The sequence below is a fragment of the Lactuca serriola genome, chromosome 8 (assembly GCF_051521515.1).
Source record: "Lactuca serriola cultivar US96UC23 chromosome 8, Lser_US96UC23_V15, whole genome shotgun sequence".
NCBI lineage: Eukaryota > Viridiplantae > Streptophyta > Magnoliopsida > Asterales > Asteraceae > Lactuca > Lactuca serriola.
Genome location: NC_136415.1, coordinates 275405428 through 275418477, shown reverse-complemented (window position 1 = coordinate 275418477; position 13050 = coordinate 275405428). Strand labels below are relative to the sequence as shown.

At 34.0% G+C, this 13050-nt stretch overlaps 1 long non-coding RNA gene across 1 annotated transcript; it reads left to right on the top strand.

Annotated features, from left to right (window-relative positions):
• The first annotated feature begins 230 nt into the window (after positions 1 to 230).
• LOC145069606 (uncharacterized) lies at positions 231 to 2080 on the top strand. Its single transcript, XR_013689571.1, has 3 exons — positions 231 to 693; positions 791 to 862; positions 1769 to 2080. It is a non-coding gene; the product is annotated as an uncharacterized LOC145069606 (long non-coding RNA).
• Positions 2081 to 13050: the final 10970 nt, after the last annotated feature.

Below are 13050 nucleotides of genomic sequence, written 5' to 3'. Positions count from 1 at the left end.
TCAAATAATAGTAACATGGAATTAAACTTTAAACACATAAAATTAAATAATTTATAAACTGCTTTGTTGATTATGATCGGGTTCCAAATAAACTTTTGAAGTTAGCCCAAATTGATTAGGTTAAGCCCAAATCCTTGTTGTTGCCCTAATCTTTTGTTTGTCCAGCCGACAAAAGAGAACAAATATCCTTATTGTTTCTTTTCTTTCATCGATAACCAAAGGAACACAAATAATTTCTTTCTTTCTTGTTCTTTCTCCTTGTTCAAGTCGAAACAAACAAAAGAAATCAAGAAATCTTTTTTCTTGTTCTTCCTTTCAATCAAGAGTTTGAAATAAATCAAATATTGTTTTTTTTTTCTTAATCTATCTTTCTTGGTTCGATGGTGTCGTGAAGTTTGGTTTCCAGTTTGGATGTGAAAAACGAAGAAGAAGCTGCAGGATCTTCGAGGTTCTTGGGTTTTACTGGTGAAGTCGGGTTGTCGAAGACGGAGGAGCTCGATTGCAACAGTGGGGTGGTGATGATGTTCTTCAAAAAAATGGCAACCCAGCAGGTGGTTCTGGTCTCGAATTCTCGATGGCAGCAGTAGGTGAAGGTGATCGTTATCAGTGATGTTCGAGAGGGGTTGATATAAGGTGGTGGTTGTTGGTTTGTTGGAACGAAAACGAAATGGAACGAAAACGAAAGCAGTTGATGTAAGGCTTATCGGAATTTTCTTTGCTGTCCCATTTCAAATATTAGTTATTTTTTCTTATTTCCTTTTCTTTTGTGGGTTGATGCTGGAAAACAAAGATCAATAGTGTTGGCCTTGGTTGTAAGGCAAAAACGAAAGCAACAATTGTTGGCTCTGGTCTCGGTTGTAAGGTGAAAACAAACGAAATCCTCATTACTTAAAACTCTCAACAATTTAATTTTGAATATTTTAAAGTTAATTTTATTTTCTAGATCTGGTTTTGGCTCAACTGGATTTTAATTATTAAGGTTGTGCCCATATGTATTCCAGATGCGATGTGTAATGGTGGTTATAGGCTTTTTAAAGAACATATGTGGTTTTGAACCTTGAAACTTTGTATTAAAATCTATATTTGTCTTCAAAATTGATTGAGAAACTGAAGTGAGTTTGTTTATGGATCAGAATTATTAAAGGAAATAATATAATAATACCAAGGATTAAACTCATTTCAATTTCTCAATTCAATTTCTCACATTTTAGATCTGAACCTTGAAAAAAACTCATTGTTTTCTTATATATTTGAAGATTGAAAATAATTAAAATCATAAATAATAAATTGGGAAAGAAATAGGAAGCTAATGTTACCTACAAATCTCAAATCACAAGTACATTATATATATGGTTATTAAGCTTTAACTGGGAACTATTCTTGTTTGTCAACAAATGAAAGTGAATCCTTTTTAACATGAGACACAAATACACCAAAGCCACCTTCCATGACACCAAACACCAAGTAGTTATCTTAATCAGGATGAGAGATTCATGCAAACCTCTTTTTTTAATATGTCACCATCAAAATTCAACCCCATAAGAAAACTTGATAGGTTTGCTGTAATGATGTTCAATGAAAATGGTTAACATTATGATATCAAATTCCTACCAGTTAAAAGTAAGTATTACTAGTTTAGTTTTAAATAAAGTGAAGAATGAACCTTTTGAATGCTTAAAACATGTACAATAACCAAACGATAAATTTATAGAAAGGTACTGATGTTCAATGAAAATGGCTAACATTATGCTACTTTTTATTTTGACAGGAAAAGATGAATGTGAAGAAAGTGCTACCTGGTGGTGTATAGAAAGATAATGAGGCTGAACAAAAAAATGTTCAAAAAAACAAAGAAATAAAGAAAGAGAATAGGGGGCTACATTTGAGAGAGAGAGAGAGAGAGAGAGAGAGAGAGAGAATGTGAGGGTATAATGCTGGTGCTAGAGTTTATATAATGAAGAGTCTGCTTTTTGTAAAAGTTAAATATGTAATCCTATTATTTTGATTGGCTGATTCTTATTCTCAAGGATCACCATCTTAGACCATTCAAATTAGATCCAAATCATGTAAATTAGATCCAATGGCCAACATCCACTCTCCTTGTTTTTTAAGACTTAGTCTTAATTTTGATGCGGCCCACATTTATATACTCTTTATAAGATGGTATATATATATATATATATATATATATATATATATATATATATATATATATATATATATATATATATATATATATATATAGGGAGAGGATCAAATGAGAACACCTAAAAGGTTGAGAACGCGAGAACAATTCTGGACCAATCAATATATAAGGGTATACTAGTAATTGTATATTTTAATTAAATTAAAATAAAATAAAATTCAATCAAATTCCCTTAAATTTAGGATCAGTTACCAAAAAAGAAATAAATATTCAATTTTTTATTTTTCTTATTAATGGAATATAAAAAACATTTTTATCAAAATATATTTTAAAACTGAAAAAAAATTCTTAAAAAAATCATTTTTTTCTCCTATTTTACCTTTTTTTTGTGCTAAAAAAATGAATAGAAATCGAATACCAAATTAGTACATTTGTATTCATAAATGATTTTTTTTCAAAAACCCTAATACTACTCCAATAAAAAATAAATACACATCAATTTACAAGTAATCCAATTTCTTTTTTTAATCAATTGAAAATAAAAAGAGTGTAAAAATTATCATTTCTCCATAAAAAGAATACCTCTAATCATAAATAAATATACTCATTAACACATGCTTACACTGTTATTCATAAATGAATACACTGCTATTAACAAATAAATACCTTGTTATTCAGAATTGAATAAATGAATACCTCTAATCATAAATAAATACATTAATTCACTGTTATTCACAAATGAATACACTACTATTCACACATGAATGCACTGCTATTCATTCACTATTATTCACACATGAATGCACTGCTATTCACAGATAAATACAATTTTTCATTCTTCCATTTCCTCTCACACTCCCTTCTTTTTCTCCTGTCTTCGAGGTGCAACAAAAACACCCCCACTAGAGGTGTTTGCGGTTTTTATCGGTAAGGAAGTAGAGGGTCACACCATGCTTGTGGATATCCTTCACATGGATCAGAGGGGACAGAATGTCTTGACAGAACTTGTCATAAATCAGTATCTTGTAAACTTCCTCGTTTGCTGTTCCACTTGCGTTTATAGGCTGATTCAGATTTAGCATCCGAGCTATGCACTCCGAAAGTATATACAAAATTAGATCATGTTTTGCTTTGTTTGCAAGGAAAAAACAACTACAATGGTATGGTATGAAAACTCTGAAACTCCATATCAAATAACTACATTTATTTTTAAATATTCAAGTTATGCAATCCGAAAACATTTCTATTTCTACTCAAGTGTAAGCCTCCAAGTTACTCATACACATACATATACTTCAATATGCGGATCAAAACTCACTAATTATAGAAAAAACCTACAATATCTCGTACAAAAGCATGAAATCGGATCGTACAAAAGCATGAAATCGGATGAGATGGTGCTGTAGCTTCAAATTAAAGAACACAATATAGAAAACCGTTCGATTTCTTATGAGAAGGCGTATCAATATTATTTCATATGATTCACTATCAGTGCCTATCCGATGTAATACCTCAATAAACATTGATTTTCAGATTCGGATTTAAAATGGACGGTGTTTCGATAATTAGATCATAAATCCACAGCATACATATATATAAATTTATTCAAGATCCAGATTATGTTTATATTAATCGCGATAGACATTCAGGCTTAATTTCATATCCGATCGGAGCTTGAGATACATGAAAATCGGGCAATAGACATATGGGGGAGAGAAATCAATCACATGTCTGTCTTTGACGAAGATTGAGCGCCATTGATGGATCTAGAACGAGAGCGAGAGATCGATCAAGGGAGATGTTAGTCGGTTTTGTGGTTCGTCTGTATTCGTCCCTATCAATTCAACGAGTAAATTGAGAGAAATCAATCACCTGTCGGTTTTGTGGCACGAATATCATCGATTATAATCGGTGTTGAAGCGAGAGGTGATAGAAGTAGTTAGGGTAAGACGACAGTGGAGCGATCGACGGGAAGAGAGGAAAGAAAAGAGACCCGAATTCATTGAGAGAGGTGTTTATTTTGAAACCCTAGAGAGAGATCGAAGGAGATAAAGATACTGGATTATGAAAGGAAAGAGGAGAGATGGTGAGAAATTGTAGGAAATAGGTAAATTTGCAATTCCTATTATGCCCTTCTGGCAATTTAAAAGTTACACTTTAATGCCCGTAGTTTTAGAATTTATCATAAATTGCCCGTTTAATAATAGCCTTAGATCTAAATATTTAAATGGTTCAGATGTGTTCTCGCGTTCTCAACCTTTTAGGTGTCTCATTTGATCCTACTCCTATATATATATATATATATATATATATATATATATATATATATATATATATATATATATATATATATAGAGGGCTGGCTAAATAGACACTCCATTTTACTATTTAGACACCATATATAATTTTTAAGGTATTTTTATTAGTTAAATTTACGTTGTTTTTTGAAAAAGATGATTAAAAATAGTTATCTATTGGTTGACTTTTCACAAAGATATCTATAGGATGTCTGAAGGGTGTAGGGTGACAAATATATATATATATATTGAAAGTCGAAACCACTCATGATATTTGTTACGCATTTTTAGAGTTATTTCATATTATTTCAATGACAAATCACATACATACATTTTTTCAACATTTCCCCTATATAGTGGTTGGTAAAATAAGGGCGTGTATATATATATATATATATATATATATATATATATATATATATATATATATATATATATATATATATATATATATATATATATATATATATAAAGTTTACAACATTTCCCCGCTATATGTGATGGTTGCTTAAATTGCGTAAATAAGGGCATATAGATAATACACAATTAAAGCGTATCTTAGTCATTTCGTTTTATTTAAATGACAATCACATACATATATTTCCAGCATGGTTGCTAAAATATAGATAAAACTAAATACTAATATTTTAATTATGCAAACATTTTGATTTTGAACAATATTTTAAGATTGGACCGATATCTATATCTTGTTGAAAGTTATACATACAATCACACATAACAATATCCCAATACCCTATGTTGGACACTAATATTTAGAACATTTACTATGGACAAAGTCTTAAATTTTCTTTGGATATATATATATATATATATATATATATATATATATATATATATATATATATATATATATATATATATATATATATATATATATATATATATATACAGAGAGAGAGAGGTAAGTTTAATTGAAAAAATAAAAAATGTTGAGAATGCATGAATCATTCTCAGTCATTCATTTATTTTTGCCGCAAAAGCCTTCATCGTACTGACGACAATGACAAAGAATACACATGTATTTTCCAACAAAACATGTTTCCTTAAACTATGCTAATCATTACCTTAATATATAGAAAAACATAGTTTTTTTCGTTTTTTAATTTTTAAGAATCTATTTTTATCGAAAAATGATTTTAAATATATCAAAATTCATAATTTTTTATTCTCTATAATAGACATCCATATTGTTATAGTTTTAAGATAAATTGATTTTTTTTTATAGTTTCATTTATCGTTATTCATAAGTGAATAAAAATACATAAGATTTTTGTTACAGTACATTCGTTATTCACTTATGAATTAAAAAATATGATTATTTTTTTACACATTTAAGTATCATTTATACTACTTATTCATATATGAATAGCAAATTAACTGTAAAAAAATCTGATAAATATTTCATTCATATATGAATATAAAATATGACGACAACTAATACACGTTTTAATCATATATAAATATAATATATGATGAAAGATGAAGTAAAAAAATATATTTTAAGTAAGAAAACTTTATTACGTGTTATATTCATATATGAACGATACTCAAACTATAAAAAAAAAGTTAAGCATACGTTTTATTAATAAGTGAATAACGAATGTATTGTAATAAAAATCTGATGAATTTTTATTCACTTATCAATAACGAGAACTGAAAGTCAAAAAAAATAAATTTTTTATTTTATTTTAAAACTATATCAATATGGATTTTTATTGATAGAGAATAAAAAATTATGAATTTTTATATATTTAAAATAATTTATCAATAACAATAGTTTTCTAAAAACAAAAAAAACAACAAAAAAAAAACAAAAAAAAAATGTCTTTGTGTATATTAAGGTAATGCCTAGCATATTTTAAGGAAACATGTTTGGTTGGAAACACATGTGTATCCGTTATCCATTTCCGCCGGTATGCCTAATTATTTTGCGGCAAAATAAATGTGTGGTGAAAATGATTCCCTCATTCTCAACTTTTTTTATTTTCTATATTGAACCCCCCCTCCCCCCCTCTCTCTCTCTCTCTCTATACATATATATATATATATATATATATATATATATATATATATATATATACTCCCTAATAAATAAAAAACTTTTTGCTACATGTCACACTCTCATTGATTTGGCCATATGTCATTTTGTGGTTATTTTCAATTAATTTTTTTCCACATAGCATTTTATTAATTTTCACATAATATTTAAATGTAATAATTACAATAAATATAATAATAAATGCATATCAATTTCATTAATTGACTTCCTTCTAATTTCTATTTTTCTAAATTAAAGTTTCATTATTTCGGTTGTTTATTTATCTAAATTATTTGTTTAATTAAAAAAAAACAAACAAACAATTTAATTTTAATAATTCAATATTTTTTTTATATTTTTCTTATAAATTCAAACTTCTCGAATGTTTAGAATTTTATATATTTTTTTTCTTTAAAATGAACTCATGTAATACATGGGTGTTACACATAGTGTGTGTGTGTGTGTATATATATATATATATATATATATATATATATATCTGTGTGTGTGTGTAGGTTAATATTTGGATGAACATTTATTTTGTAGACGTAGGAACGAATCAGATTTTAGAAGGAATTAAATTATTAATTAATAATATAAGGGTGTAGTGGTAATCTTAGTTATAATTAAATACGGTAAAAATACTAAATCAATAATTACATATACACTTAACTGTGGGGAGCCTTACCTAGAGTACCTTTTTGCCTTTTCATACTTTGGCCACCAAACTTTTCTATTTTTGGACTTTTGACACTTTGCTTTTTTTTTTCGTCTGTGACCTTAGTTTCTTGCTGGCTCCCTCGAACCGACTTCCCCTTTTGATTTTAGCGGTTCCACCGCCTTGCTGACCACCGTGTTTATCGTCCAATGAAATCAAGCGGTTTTGTAAAACGTATCGTCAAGAACGTCGCCCCTCCGTCTCATCTTCTTTTGTGCATATGGCTGGAGCGTTGCTGTTGATCGGCTTTCAATCCTTTTTACCGGCTAATCTTTTATGGGGTGCTATAATTTTTGGGGTTATTGGAATTGTTGGGTGGAACCGCCTGGAAAATTGGGAATCTTTGGTGGAATCATGACCATGTTGCGCACATGTTTTCTTCCTATTGTGTTCAGGTTCATCAACCTCCATCTTCTTTCCACCTCCTCGCGACAGATTATGGTTGCGCACCCTCCGAAAATGCTACGACGCCAAGGGGTTGACCGGTGGGTATGCTGGGTATTTTCCACTGACCGCCACTACCTATGTTGATGTCTCCTCCACTGCCTCACTCTGCCTACTCTTCTTCTCACCACTTTGTTCTTATTTTCTTCCACCGACTCAGGTTCAATCTCTCCTCGATTACAAGTATCCACATCTTCTTTTGCTTGCTTATGCTTGAAATCATAACCAAAAGGCTTCAGGTTCTTCTGGCTCTTTATTTACGACATTCTTTTCCTTGATTTGGTCATCTGTGTGTTAAAGTATATTTGGGTTGGTTATAGATTAACATTACATAACTTATTTCACCACAGGAGCTTCAGGTTCTTCTGTTTATTGACGTACTCTAGAACTGGCCTAAGAGGAGTACTCAAACTTATTGTGGTGACAGATGGTGAACATATCTTGGGACTTGAAGATCTTGTGTGTCAGGTTATGTCACACCCCCAAACCGGAACGACGGAAACGTTCGGGGGCGGATGACTTCATGTGGTAACGTAACAAATGAATACATAGTAAAGAAAGCAATACAACCATCATATATATAATTGAAAGTTTACATTGTTAAAAGGTACATGTTCAAAAACCAATTACAATATGATGCCAAAATATGAATTTAAACTGGCGCCGCAGCGTCCCTTCTTCAAAAGCTGTTTGTTACCTGTAATTACTGAATCCCTGGGACATACAAGTAGTTTTGAATGAGTAGATCAACATTTAAGCTGGTGAGTTTCATAAGTATTAAATGACAATGTTTGTATGAAATGAAATGTTTTGTTCTTGTTTGTTTGTTCCAAGAAAATCCTATATTTTCTACTAGCATAAATGTAGCCATCTATCAAGAGCAATGTTTGTTTCTAGAAAATGTATGTACGTATAAGCTTTCCAATACGTCTGAGAAACCCTGTAAATCAATGTGTTTTTAATACTCCATGTGAGTTTTATAACCATGCTATTGACTAGAAATGCCTATACACAACGTTCTTCAGGCGTTGGAATGTTCTGACGTTTGTCACCCCAAATGGTGGACTGTAGCTAACAGTCAGGGCGCAGGTTGTCAAGCCCATATAGATCTATACACAAACACCATGCTCCCCTTCCAAGGGATTCTGGTATATAATACAAGACTTGAAATGTGTACTCGAACGTACGTGAAGTTAATGTCTCACAAAACTTAGTATAAAACAGATTTACGTGTGAAAATGTTCATTTGTTCTTGTATGTGAAAGTAAACTTCTTGAAATAGTGTTTCTAGTATGTAAAAGTTCGTAATGTTCTCGCAACACTATACTTATTATAGTTTTCTAAAAGGGTGTCTCGTTTGTATAGTAATCCCTAGTGAAAATGCTCACTTGTTATGAAAAGTAAAATTTTTATAGTGCCAAGATGGACACATATACATACAGTATAAACAGAGTGTTTGATCTATACATATATATAACAACATTTTTCATTTCCAAAAATATGATGTTATCGTGATATATTTTACATATGAAAGTTTTCCTATAATAGTTATAAATCACATATGATTTCATTTATAAAAGAGGTATAATGAAACTTTATATAACATGCGATAATAATCGTGTGGTTTACTTGTATCCCCCCCCCCTTAAAAGTATATAAAAGCATTTATAAAACATTTAAAAGTCTGGATTATAAGGGCATGAACTCACTTGAAAGATCGAAAAAGGCGAGATGAAAACTGAGCAGAACTTCGACTCGAGAAAGCGGATTTTCTCGGGATTCTCGGGAATCTCGGGAGCACAAACGACCTTCGGGACTTGAGCAAGGTAACCGGGACTTCGGGATATCAGTTGCACGAAAAACGAGGCAAAACGCAAGAAAGTTGAAAGAGAAATGAGCCCTTTCTTCGGAACCCTCGCATCCCTTTTATAGGGGCTGGGAACCGCCTCGGTACGCTGGGGGTACGCGAGTACGCTGGGCGTACTCGTGCGTCATGCATAAGCGCATCCTCGACTACTTCGGACTCCGGATGGGACTAGACATAGGCTCGCATAGGGCGCGGCGTGGACGATCTGATGCCTAGGCCTTGAGTATGCTGGGCATACGCGTGTACGCTGGGCGTACTCGTGTGCGACTCAGCCTTCGGATAATACCGAAATTTCTATTAAAATTTATATTTTTAATATTTAATAAACTTCAAAAATTCATATCTTCCTCATACGAACTCCGTTTTCGACGTTCTTTATATCCACGCGTAGGTGAGACTATGCTCTACAACTTTCGCTTAGATTCCGTCGGCAAATTTCGAAATTATTTTTATTATTTATTTTAAAAAGGTCGCGGTAAGAAAATTTCGTTAGAAATTCACAACTTCTGTATCTGCCGTCTATTCTCGCCAGACTTTTTACTGTTGCAATACCATTGCCGAGATCTTCGATTCTCGTTTAGGTCATTCCGGCCAAAAGTCGCTCGATCTCCGATTCGAGTTTTTAGCTGTCTGTCGTTAAGCCGAACTTGGAAAAATCATAACTTCAATATACGAAGTCGGATTTGGGCGTTCTTTTTACGTACGATCACGGTTTAATGACATCAAACATAGTAGGTAATTATTTAGAGACTTTTTGGACATTTTATTTTCGAAGTTAATTTCATTATATCAAAAGTGGTTACAATACTTGACTTTTTAGGTCGTTACATTGAGTTGAAATATCGGGCTGTCACATCATCCCCCCGTTAGAGGGAATTTCGTCCCGAAATTTAAAGTAAGAAAGATACTTGTGAATCAGAGAAAAAGATGAGGGTACTTTTGTTTCATCTGATCTTCGCGTTCCCATGTGAATTCAGGTCCTCGCTTGGCGTTCCAGCGAAACTTCACGATGGGTATGCGACTTTGTTTCGTTTGTTTGACCTCTCGGTCCATGATTTCTACCGGTTCTTCCACAAAGTTGAGGCTCTTGTTGATCTCGATCTCGTCGAGTGGAATAACAAGAGTCTCATCGGACAGACACTTTTTCAAGTTCGAGACATGGAAGGTTGGATGTATGTTACTAAGTTCACGTGGTAGATTAAGCTTGTAAGCTACAGTGTCGATCCTGGCGAGAATCTCGAAAGGCCCTACGTATCTTGGATTTAGCTTTCCACGCTTTCCAAAGCGTATTAAGCCTTTCCATGGTGAGACCTTCAATAGAACGTGGTCTCCTACCTGGAATTCCAAAGGTTTCCTCCTTTGGTCAGCGTAGCTTTTCTGTTGGTCTCTAGAGGCTTTCAACCGTTCACGAATCTGAACGATCTTCTCTGTCGTTTCCCGTATGATTTCCGGACCGGTGAGAGTGCTTTCAGGAACTCGTCCTTTAGCTAACTGGGTGTCGCCAACTTCAGTCCAGCACAGAGGGGACCTGCACTTACGACCATAGAGGGCTTCAAATGGAGCAGCCTTTATGCTCGTATGATAACTATTGTTGTATGAAAATTCGACAAGGGGTAGATGGACATCCCATGTCTGTCTAAAATCAATCACATAGGCTCTCAACATATCTTCCAAAGTTTGTATCGTTCTCACTTTGCCCGTCTGTTTGTGGATGGTAGGCTGTACTCATGTCTAGCCTAGTCCCCAGGGAACTTTGTAGTGACTGCCAAAACCTTAAAGTGAATCTGCTATCTCTATCGGAGATAATGGATACCGGAACACCATGCAGTCGCACTATTTCCCTTATGTAAGTTCTTGTAAGCTTTTCCATCTTGTCAGTCTCCTTGATTGGTAGGAAATGTGCGGATTTGGTCAATCTGTCGACGATGACCCATATGGTATCGAGTCCACCCGTCGTCTTGGGCAACCTGGTTATGAAGTCCATAGTAATCCGTTCCCATTTCCATTCCGGTATCTCCGGTTGTTGTAGTAATCCTGACAGTTTCTGATACTCGACCTTAACCTTAGCGCAAGTAAGGCATTTACTTACGAAGGTAGCAATTTCTGCTTTCATGTTAGGTCACCAGTACAGTTTCTTAAGATCCAGATACATTTTACCTGAACCTGGGTGAACGGAATATATCGTGTTGTGTGCTTCGTCCATGAATACGTCTCTGAAACCACCATGTTTCGGTGTCCAGATACGGTCCATGAGATAATATGCTCGGCCACCCTTGATTTCTAGATTCTTTTCCATTCCTCTTAGGGATTCATCCGCCACATTTTCAGGTTGCAAAGCTTCCAGTTGAGCCTCCTTAATTTGTGTGGATAAGTGGGAATGGATAGTCATAGTCAGAGATTTGACTCTCCGACCAGTGTATTCTTTTCGACTGAGGGCGTCAGCTACCACATTGGCCTTGTCAGGATGATAAGGAATTTCACATTCGTAGTCATTGAGTAGCTCGACCCATCGTCGCTGTCGCATGTTAAGCTCCTTCTGATAAAAAATGTGTTGAAGGCTCTTGTGGTCGGTGAAGATAGTGCTCTTTGTTCCGTACAGGTAGTGTTTCCAGATCTTTAGAGCAAATACCACTGCTCCTAACTCAAGATCGTGTGTTGTATAGTTTACTTTGTGTGTCTTAAGCTGTCGAGAGGCATAAGCAATAACCTTCCCTCTTTGCATAAGAACACAACCAAGTCCTTGGTTTGATGCATCGCAATACACTACAAAATCCTCTATCCCTTCGGGGAGGGATAGTATCGGCGCGGTGCACAAGGCCTGTTTTAGTGTTTGGAACGCCTTCTCTTGTTTTGCTTCCCAGTCAAAGGCCATGCCTTTCTGGGTTAATGTAGTAAGAGGTTTCGCAATGCTAGAGAAGTTCTTTATGAATTTGCGATAGTAGCCAGCAAGACCTAGAAATTGACGAATCTCTGTAGGTGTCTTTGGTGCCGACCAGTTCTCAATGGCCTTAATTTTGGAGGGGTCCACGTGTATCCCCTTCTCGCTAACAACATGGCCCAAAAATTCGACTCTTCGAATCCAAAATTCGCATTTAGAGAAGTTCACATAGAGCTTCTCCGATCGCAATGTTTCTAAGACTTTTCGTAGGTGCTGACTGTGCTCTTCCTTACTTCGGGAGTAGATAAGTATATCATCGATGAAGACGATGACGAACTGATCCAAGTAAGGATGACACACCCTATTCATTAGGTCCATGAATACTGCTGGTGCATTGGTTAATCCGAACGGCATCACTACAAACTCGTAGTGTCCATAACGAGTTCGGAAGGTTGTCTTGGGAATATCCTCCTTTAGTACTCGTAATTGGTGATATCCGGATCGTAGATCTATCTTTGAGAAGTAGTTTGCTCCTTGAAGTTGATCAAATAGGTCGTCAATGCGGGGCAAAGGATAACGATTTTTGACAGTTAGCTTGTTCAGTTCTCTGTAGTCGATGCACATGCAGAACGATCCGTCTT